At 42.9% G+C, this 9,936-nt stretch overlaps 1 protein-coding gene across 2 annotated transcripts in view; it reads right to left on the bottom strand.

The window, feature by feature from the left end:
- LOC128877612 (uncharacterized protein DDB_G0283357-like) overlaps positions 1-9,936 on the bottom strand; it is a 100,751-nt gene that overhangs the window by 3,260 nt on the left and 87,555 nt on the right. The gene's annotated exons all lie outside the window — the stretch shown is intronic.

Here is a 9,936-nt window from a genome sequence, read left to right on the forward strand (position 1 = left end):
TAGTGGACAGTGCTTGAATCCTGCCTTCAAGTTGAAACAAATCTTTTACGTCAAAACATCAGTGACCAATTCGAACTAAAACCAACATCGAGTATCGTACCAATCAAACCTTCCTCCTTGACCGAAGAACGCTAACCTTCACACCCACACTAACTTCCTCTTAAATACTCACAGAAGCAAAAAGCAGCCAAAACTTGTTAAGGAAGCAAAAGATACATTATTGAAAAGAAAAAATGCGACAAAACAGCCTTCCAATGCCGGAAGGTTCTCCCACTGCTGAATTCGACCCTGATCTAAACGCTGATCTAAACGCTGACCTAAACGCTGACAGCCGCGACGAGACGAAAACCGGATCAGGCGACAATGTTGCAAATCGCGAACGTGACGGGCGAAAATTGCGAGCGTACCGCGAGATCGACTCCCGCGGAGTCCGAGGACAATGGCGCATACCGCGACAACGTGTCCCAGATTTTCCAGCGTTTTCTTAGGCGACGGGCCAGGGGAATAGGATCGGTACCACGCGGGCATTAGGCCGAAGAGCAGGCTCGCATGCTCTAGGCGTGGGAACGCACCGTGGCCGTGTATAAATTCACTATAGCTGGCCGGAGCCTTCTAGCCTGCGCAGCAGTGATTCTTAACCACTATGGCGAAGTTGCACCAGTCGTGAAGTTGGTTAGGTTAATCTTTGGCAAGAGATTCGACGCATTCTTTGAAAGAAGGAGGCGTAGTTAGGTATTTAGGCTGTGAAGCAGATGAACATTTTTTACTGTATTTACTATTGCTTTCATTCTTCATCTCAAGGAATCAATCAGACTTTTAAAGATGGCTACAGTAATGTTCGACAAGTGATTTAATGAATTCTTAAGAGAAAGATAGCACAGCTAGTTATTTAGGCTACGAAGTACACGGATAACAACGTGGACAGATTTTTTTATTTCTCTTACATATTTACCACATTTGGTCTCGGTCTTAGAAAGTCAATTCGACTTTTAAAGATGGCTGCAGTACCGTTTGACAAGAAGTTTAATGAATTTTTCAGGGATAGGTGGCACAGCTGGTTGGTTAGGTTGCGAAGTAGATGGATGATAACGTGAACATTTTTTTTTATTAGATTTACATATTTACTAGCGCGTTCGTTGTTCGAGTAGTTTAATGAATTCCTCAAGAGAAGGTGGTACAGTTAGTTATGTAGGCTACGAAGTAGGTGGGTGACAACGTGATCTTCTTTTAATTAGTCTTACATATTCTCTACATTTGTTCTTGGTTCTTAGAAAACCAATTAAACTTCTGAAGGTGGCTGCAGCAACGTTTGACAGGTACTTTAATGACAGGTACGTAAATGAATTCCTCGGAAAAAAAGATGGTACAGTTAGTTATTCAGGCTATGAAGTAGATGAATGACTACGTGGACATTCTTTTTAATAGGCTTGTACATCTATCAATGTCTCCTTTTACGTTTAGAGAGTCAATTAGACTTCTGAAGATGTCTACAGTGTCGCTTTGGCAAGAGGTTTAATGAATTCTGAAAAAGAAGTCAGTGCATTTGTGTATTCGGACTGCGATGTAGGTAGATGACTACGTGAGCATTTTTCTGATTACTCTAATTCATCTACTACTGCGTTTATTCTTGCTCTAAAAAAGCCTACCGGGCTTCTGAAAGTTGATGCAGTAACGTTTTACAAGAAGCGTAATGAATTCTGGAAAAGAAGTCGGTGCAGTGTCTTTGGAATACTAAGCGGACAGATGATCACGTGAACACTTATCAGTTTTATTCATCTACTGCTGCGTTCGTCAGCAATATTTGCCAGGAAGCTTAACGAATTCTCGTCGGTTCAATTGGCTTATTTAATACGCGATAACTACGTATCTCTTTGCAGTTGGGTGGGTTACAAATTTTCCCGCGGTTCGCTTAGCTTATAATACTTTAATGTTTTTCATTTGTGTGGCAATACTATGAACTAACTCTAAAAGTTCTGATTCCACTACAATAAGTGGAATCAGAAACGTGTACGAGTCAAAACTTGTTAGCGATCTTTTTCTTTTACAATCGTGTGCCTCGAGGAGTTATTCGATGTTCCTGTCCACCAACCAAGCAGGAACAATAGACCAGTGTCGATGTACCCGTGACACTACCAGGACGTTCGAATGACCTATTCGATGCAGTTCACTTGCGCGTATGTAGTTGCAAACGAGCTCCGCATCTATTCCGATCACTACCGGGTTAATAGGTTGCATCGACTTTACGACACAAAGAAGGTCAACCAGTTTGCCTTCCAAAGGGATCGAAGACAGCCGTAAAAATCGCTGTTTACCGATCAAACTCGAGAGGCGTGCCACGACGCACCAAAGCGGACCTACGAAACGAAAAAACACAGCGGTCAGCCAGTCGGGCGGATTCATCTCGGACGATATCGGCTTTGAGCGGAAGATAACAGGACCTGTTCCCCAATATATTCAAGGGTGGAAGAAGGGGCGGAATCCAATCAATCCCGTCATCGGGCAGCGGATGCGACGTCCGCGCGCGTCGGCGTGCCAAGCGCGATCGGTACGGATGATCTAGCGCACGAGCGATTCCAGGACTCGATTTCGTAACGCCGAGAGACCGTTCCGTCCTCGGACATCCGGGTGCCGTGGTTGCAGAGGTATCTCTCGCGTAGCTGCAACGGGCCCCGAGATCAATTGTTATACACCGTGGCTGGCATTTAACCGCAGGCGCACGAAGCGTGGCTCGCGTCCGCGCTGTTGCAGCCGCATTAATTTGGTACAGTGCGTTGTAGTATGATACCTCGCGGAAAAGAAGTTGCGCAAGTCGTCGCTTATGCCTCATACCGGCTACGGTGGCTGTGTGGTACGCGCGACTGGTATGTACGTGTACTAAGTTTCTGGTCTTTATGCCTCCCGTGGCCCCGAACCCCCCGGTCTTCATGCCGCCACGTATCCCAGGCTCTCCGGGCTCTGGCTAGATCTGTTTCTGTGTCTTTCAGAGATTCCAACGTCTCTCTCGCTCCGTGCCGTTCCTCCGCGGCTCCTCTGTCTCCTGGAGCTCGCTGACGCAGTGGTTCTTAACCTTTTTCAGGTTTCCGTAACGTTCAGGGTGACGGAAGTTTCATTTTTGGGGGTCGAGATTGGTTGATGGTGGCGTGGGGTCTGATGGAGACGTTTATAGGGAGTTTGGTTCGCGGTTTAAGGGGGAAATAAGTTTAGGACTATGTTCTTTTTAGCGATTTGCAGGAATTTTTTAGCAAGGAATGTATATAATTTAATGAAAGTTTGAGAATATTTTGTACGGATATTCAAGTAAATATCGCAATTTTTTGGAAGTGTTTCTTCGGAAAATGTGGACGATATCAGCTGGTCACTATCAGAAGATCAGCATGAAACGTAGTTGTTTTCGTACATTCTGGAGGGCACAGTTTTCGTCTGAAATCAATAGGGATTTAAAAACCTCCATTGATTTGGGGTTCCGAAAGGGTTACTTTGACCATTCGGTCGATATTGCGTTTCACGTACAATCGAAATCGATCATACCACATGTTACAACAAAGATTTTCCAAATCTTTGAAATTTAAATGCATTTTATTTACAAAAAGAATACATTCGATAGCTCTTATTGCTGGATCCTTCATTTAGATCTTTTGTCTGATTTAGAATCTGCCTTATCGTATCTTACTTCATCGGTAGTACCCTGATCGTTCTCGAACATAGTATTTAAGAATGAAAGAACATACCCGAACCGAATTCCTAGTAATCAGCCTAACGAAGTAAATCGAAAGTGCCGATGACTGAGTTTCCATTAAAATTAGATGCAATCGCCTTAATCTGGGTTATGTCTGTTTGGCTGACTACTCAGTAACCATAATCACGGATTACATGTTACCCAACACCACTGTCGACACGTTCGCCTGACTTCAATTACCACTTTTCGCTCTCGTTTGCTTCTGCGTCAGGTATCCTCCTCCTCTCCCAAAGCGCAGAACGCATAATAAAGTCGTCATCCACTTTAATCGCCATCATCATCGTTACGATTACAACCAGTTCAGTACCGCGCGCATCAAACTCGGTAAAAGCCATTGGTTTCGGGAATGAGTCCCGTTACCATTCTCCTCAACAGCACAGTCGTCCGAGACGAATCGACATTGACTGAGTGCTGTCTTCAAGTTCTGCAGCACTTAGTTCGCTTTTTCGTCGTCCTTTTTGGCCAATTTTATTTATGATTGCCATCTCGAAGAAGAATCTAGACTTAAGGGGGCAACGCACTGTAAAATTTTAAATAAAATCATTCGACTTTGTTTGCATTTTCTTAAAAAATGTAACACCATGACCTTATGAGATCGGTTTCTCTTTGTTTGTTCGTTCAACAAAGTATAGTGAAAATTTGAAAAAATAATAACTCGAAGAAGAATCTAGACTTAAGGGGGCAGCGCACTGTAAAATTTCAAATAAAATCATTCGACTTTGTTTGCATTTTCTTAAAAAATGTAACACCACGACCTTATGAGATCGGTTTCTCTTTGTTTGTTCGTTCAACAAAGTATAGTGAAAATTTGAAAAAATAATAACCGTTCCGAGTGACAACGTGGGAGCGAATATAGTACCGAACGAAAGTAAACGTTGATGATGAAATGATATCGTAACAAAGCATTTATAAACAAGCTTCATATAACGCATATAAAGCAATTCATCTATCTAGTTTCTTTATAAACAGTTTCTGAATATATCTCTGGATAGCGCCGTTACAGTGTCGTGGCCCCTTAAGACACACTTTTCGATCGGATTTCTATAACTAATAATTTCCATTAAATCAGTTTTAGACAAGCTCCGATCGTACAATGGGAAAATATATTAGAAATGATCGGTGTCTAATTTTGTGTAACTGTACCCGTACACATAACATATACACAATGCGCAAATATATTTGATTGGCTGTATCGCGAAATTATCGACATTAAAATATGCCCGCATATGTAACCGTCAGGATCGAAAGGGCTCGGTAGAACTAGATCCATGCCCGGCACCAGATCTATCAGTGCGTGAGACTCGGTAACAATTGATCGAGGCTGACGTAAATCGATAGCAGGATATCGAGAAGCGATTGCTTTCTCTGCCGGTCTCAAACCTCTTCCCTCGGCTCGGCAACGGTCCGCGCCGTCGAGTCGCGAAACTCGCTGAATTAGCGACGTCATTAATCGTTCGGGTATCTGGTCTTGTCAAAATTGCCAACACTTTCTCAGGACGCGGTGTCACTCGTTTAACGCGAGTGCAAAATACTAAGCACGATATATCTCGCTGATTAATGTCTGGCTGATCGTTCCCGTTTACGCAACGGCCCCCATATAGTTGGGAAAGAAATATCGAATACGAAATCTGGGACGGGAGGAAACGAACGAAGAAGAAGAAACGACGCATGGAGATTTTAATCAATTTCGGGCCGGGTGTTCCTTAAAGTTGTACAATTAAAAGAAAGAATCGTAACTCCATTTTTATGTCGTTATTTTTAAGAATGAAATTTATGAAATATGACTTTACGGTACGATATAATAAATATCTCGGAAGCTATTAAAGATGGTACTTTGAAATTTTAATCGCATATGAGATGTTTCTTTACGATAGGAATTAGGATCAACTGGACAGCATGTGCCAACATTTTTGAAATTTAGGTTTTCGGTCTTCTTTTCACGATGAAAATGGAACGCGACTTCAAATGAAATCATTCCTCTGCCTTGTTAGAATAGACAAGTCGTAATTTTCTTGCGAAAATAATAATAATTCTGGTACCGATTCAGGATGCTTCGTCTGAATGAAATTAATTTGTAAATAGAATTCATTGGGACATCTTTAACCTTTAACCTTTGCACAACGGGAAGTCACTGCTAGAGAGTATAGTAGAATTTTTATCGTCGTAAATTTATTATTCATTGTTTCTATTAGTGGTTGTGTTATTATCGCTATTACTATTCGTTAGTTTCCTTGGTGAAACGCCGGGAAGACCGTAAGAAGCATTCGTCGCGATAATTCATCGATAAGCTTTTAATACCGATTAAGTCTACGACTTTTGACGTTTACGACCGCGCAGTTGAACTTATTGGTGGCCTCTATAATTACGTCATAGTTCAGTCTCAGAGAAGAATCGAATCACCGGTTCTCTCGGCCTTGTTGCAAATGGACCTTTCGTTCCTGGGAACTGTGAATTCTGTCGTACATTTTGTAGAATTTGCGAAATTTATACAAATTGTTATTTGTGGAATTTTTATGACTTGTACATCGAATTAGGAACCCTTGATGTTAATAAGGGATGCTCGGAAATCGATACGCGTCGAAAATTTTGAATCTTAGCAGAAATCTGGGATCGTAAGGGATCGTAATCGCGGTGCCATTTTCTCTCCATTTCATTTATTTCTTCGCGAAAGAAAGAAAGATCGACGAAACTCGAAACGGGAAGTCGAAGGGATAATCGATTCGGCGCGGGAATAGCAGGGAACAGGTGTCGATCGGAGCGACCACGGAAAGGATACGAGTTCGGAGAAACCGTAGCGTTTATCGGTTCTCGTTAGCCAATTCCGTCGCCTGGCCGTTTCCTTCAGCGGTACGCTTCGAAAGATCGATCGATCGATCGAAGGCGTTCCGTACGATATTCTTTTTTACTTGAGTGAAATTGTTGCGAGACCGTCGAACTTCACGATCCGAGCGTGTTCCTGGCTTCGCCTTGGGGCCCGATCGCTGAATTGTTGCTGAAACTTTGGCCACCGATCGATACCTCCGCCACTTTTCTATCGTCGCCGCGAAACTAGAGCGCGTTGCGCAAATTGTCGTGGCTTCGTTAAGAGAGAAACCGTGCCGCTGGAGGTGGGCAGGGGGGGGGGGGAGCGAGGAGGTGCGCCCCATTGTGCCCTTTCATCGCTCCGGGGACGATCGAGGATCGATCCGAGCCGAGGGAAGTATCGAACGGTTCCGTCTCGGTCGTAAAGAAGTGCCTAATTGCTGGCTCGGTGGTTGACCCAACGTTGCAACGCTGAGTCACCTTGGAATGGCACCTTTTTACGCTATCGAGTCCCGATAATGCCTGGTTTTTCGTCATATTTCGCAATTAGTGCACTCGTAAGCGTTGTACAATTTGTGTAATTTTTTCAGATGGTTTCAGAGTTCGTAGAATTTCTACAATTTGTATAATGTGTAGGGTATTCCAAGCTTGGGATCTAAATGATCTCCGTTGCTTGTAATTATTTGTAAGATATTTCACGAGAGAAACATATATATTTTTATAAGTATAACTCTTCGGTAGGTTTCCTGAAAGTTACACATGCAAAAGACAAATTTAGACATTTATAATATGTATTATCTCCTTTCAAGGCTCTCATAATTTTTATTAAAAGCTAAACGTTTGAAAATACAAATATTTATAACCCATACGATATATATCGTACATGCTTAAATTTGTTTCTCGATCAACTACGATGTCATAATAATGAAAATTCTACATTCCATGTAGAAAAAAGAAAAACACTAGTAACCTTAAAAAAAATATGATCTTGAGATAATTTTTTGTCTATCCTTTAAACAGAATATTTCACCGTTGCGGAATACCTTCGTATGATAAAAGTAAGATATTTTAGATATTAAAGTCGTACAAATTCTACGAACTCTAAAACCTAAAAATTTACACAAATTACACGAATTACAGAATGTTTACGACCGCGCTTTGATAAACAGAGATCTAGAGAATAATGCAAACATCGATATCGAATGATAACGCTGTACCTTCGATATTGCGGTATACTTTCAGAGTTTCCTCTTTGCATGGGATAAGCAGCATTCGGAATAGCGAGTTTCCCCTGTCGAGCAGGTAATCGGTGCATGAATATCCTTGCGCGAGAACATTATTCACCGCCTTCGGCGGGGCTCGTATCCTAGAAAAGTTGGCTCGTTCGCAACGCCACGACGCAAAAAGCAAAAGAATAATTCAAACTATCCTTGACATTTAGCTGTGAGTTACTAAGTATCCAGCAGGCCAATCTTCCGTTTGCCGTTGCTGCAATAAGTGATACCTCGCTCGTGAAAGATCGTAGCTGCATTTTTATCCGTCGCCGTGTATATTTACCTGTCTTCGAGGCGGCCTTGATCATTTTTCCCCGATACTCTCGTTTTCACCTTCGCGCGTGCCTTATCTTTCCGCCATTTCAAATAATTACATTCGTCGGGATTTCTTCGTACTTCATTTTCGATCTATGTAGACCTGATGCGGGCTATGTGTAGGTTTTATACGTGCATCGTAATTTTTGGCAGTACACTTTAAACTTATGCAATTGTTTTACCTCGCGAAACATTTTCGCGATGTTTTCTTTTGTGCTCCACGCTGTTCGTTTTAATATTCGTGGAGAGAAACTCAACCGAAACCAACGTGTTAATATCACGACTTATCGTGACTGTCAAGCTAATAAAATAAACTTTCTATCCGCGGTATATTTCCACCCCGCGCCGGAATGATTCCCCATCGAGGAGCTCGTTATCGTTCTTATATTATTGCTCGAGGCGGAATCGTCGATCCCGCAAAAATAACCGTATACGAGTGAATAATCCGCGCAGCGACGATTCCGAAGCCGGCGGTGAAACGTGGTCCCGTAAAAGCGACCCGTAAACGGGGCCCGACGAAATTGCGCGGGCCCCCGTCGGTCAGACGGACATTTCTCGGTTGGAAATTGAGTCGGTCGAGAGGCACGCGCAATGTGTCGAAAAAAGTCGAGGAACGGGACGGACGGGAGGCCTTGGTAACGGGGTCAGAGGCATGAAAAGTGGCCTGAGAGGCAGGGAACGGGTCTCGATACGAACATCAAGCCGGATATCATCACGAGGCTGGTAATTACCCGGCAACGTTCTCGACAGGGCCCGAGTGTGAAGAGATAATTCACAGCGTCGCGCATCCGGCGTCGATTTCCTTTCCTTCAAAAAACCTCACGGACAGGTCGCGCCCATCTTGGGCCCACGGTGGACACACCGCGTACCCACCAAATTAGCGGGTTTCGTCGTTGCGAGTGACATGGTCTCGATTCCGCTATCGATTCGCGATGGCAGAACCTCCGTTTCGTCGAGCCGAGTATAGTTCGTTGCTCAGGAGTTGGCCAGCCGGTTCGATTGGCTGCTGATCGCATTTATAAAGCTACCGCGTGACGAAGCTCGCAAACGAGACATATCGAGATGAATTGAAAGAGCAATAGGAACAATAGTAGCTACTGACGTAGATACATGTAAGAATAGTTAGAGTTTGAGGCGCGTATGATACACTTTGTATTTAACTGACAATGTAGCGTGGACTACGACTATGCGGGGTAAAAATGTACGATTTGCTTGGAATAATTCGTGGTTCAAAAGGCTTGAACTTATCCCTTGAGTAATTGCATCAAATTTGAACTATATCTCGTAGCGAACGGGTTAAAAAGTGAAACTATTTGAAATTATGTCACTTTAATATTTGACTTATTCGATTTATTGAATATTCAGAATATCCACTCATTTTAAAATAATCTCTTTCTATTAAAAGATCATCAATTCCTTGGAACGAATACGATTTCAATAATCCCCGCAGCAGGTGCCAATACGTCCATTAGATATCCATTTAACTGGTCCACCTGTGTCCCGACCAAGCCGGTTAATCGAGGCCCAATCAATAATACCATCAATTTATCGGATTAAACTGTCCTTCCACTTATTCGGACGATCGACGTTTCGCTCGCCTCGAAAGTAAGATTCAGTTCGGAGGAGGGCACGATACCCGTGAGACGACCTCATAATTGTCGTCTCCAGCGTTGCTTGCATCGATCAATGTGTAGCATAACCGAACCAGCGTATATAAACCATGAATATCGTGATTTATTATCGTTTGCAATCGGTAACAACCTAAATAGACACAATCAATTTTAAGGTCCTTTTTAATTTCCTAATGCG

Source organism: Hylaeus volcanicus, chromosome 5, assembly GCF_026283585.1.
Source record: "Hylaeus volcanicus isolate JK05 chromosome 5, UHH_iyHylVolc1.0_haploid, whole genome shotgun sequence".
In the NCBI taxonomy this organism is placed as follows: Eukaryota; Metazoa; Arthropoda; class Insecta; order Hymenoptera; family Colletidae; genus Hylaeus; species Hylaeus volcanicus.